Raw genomic sequence first — 988 nt, 5'->3', positions numbered from 1 at the left:
TAGGCAAATCCTTTGACCCCCACCCTCGAAGTAAAACCACACAACCAAGAGAGGATATCATCTCCTGATGCCAGCTCATCAGATTTAAAGAAAATGAGTTCCATGTGTTTTCACAAAACTTGAAATTTTAATGAACTCTCCAGTCCATCATTCCATAATTGTACTTAAGATTTTCCTTATACCATGGAAGACTGAATCTGGCCTATTTTGACTATTACATTTGAGCTGATATTTCTATCAAGGAATGACTACTTCTAGATTTTTAGGTTTTTCTATATAAAATTGAAACACACTTTTTTAAAATATAGAGATTATTTTTCTTCCAGAAGGGAGACTGCCAGGTATCAGGTGAAAATAGGCATTTTAACATTTTTGATGGTGGTGGTGATGACAGTGAGAAAAGTTCATGTTTTCCAGAGTTGTTACATTTCTTGCTTAATCTAATTTATTTTATTTCTGATATTGGCCTATCCTTTAACTCATCATTACTTTATTCTATTTGATTTTATTATAAATTGTTTAAAAGTTTTAGTTTTAAAACCAAACAGAGATATTTGTCATATCCTTTGCCTCTGAACACGGCCATGCCTGGTGAGTACAAAGGCATAGACAGCCATCTTGACTTTCAAAATCCCTGGAGCAGATGCATTTCATAGGTATTTAAAATTTTGAATCTAAGTAACTGATATTTTAATATTTAGAGTTGTGGATAGGAATTAGGAGGAGGACAGAAATTATATCGCTAGTCAAGTTATGGATAGTAGGAAGACCTCATCCTCTGCAAAAAGGGATACATACACGAAAGCAGTCATTCCATCAGTCTCTTACTTCGTAAGTTCTTTTTATATGTGCAATACCATGACAGCAATGCAGAGAGTTATTTGGGAATAGAAAAAAAGCAGTTAAGTAACTAGAGAATGTCAACACACAAAAGAAAAAAAAAAACCCCTAAAGCTAGACATTTTAAGGCAAAGAAAGCCTAGTCAAG

Source organism: Rhinopithecus bieti, unplaced genomic scaffold (assembly GCF_001698545.2).
Source record: "Rhinopithecus bieti isolate Rb0 unplaced genomic scaffold, ASM169854v2 scaffold_3767, whole genome shotgun sequence".
NCBI classification, from domain to species: Eukaryota; Metazoa; Chordata; class Mammalia; order Primates; family Cercopithecidae; genus Rhinopithecus; species Rhinopithecus bieti.
The sequence above is the reverse complement of the archived record's forward strand: the minus strand, read 5'-3'. Positions refer to the sequence as shown.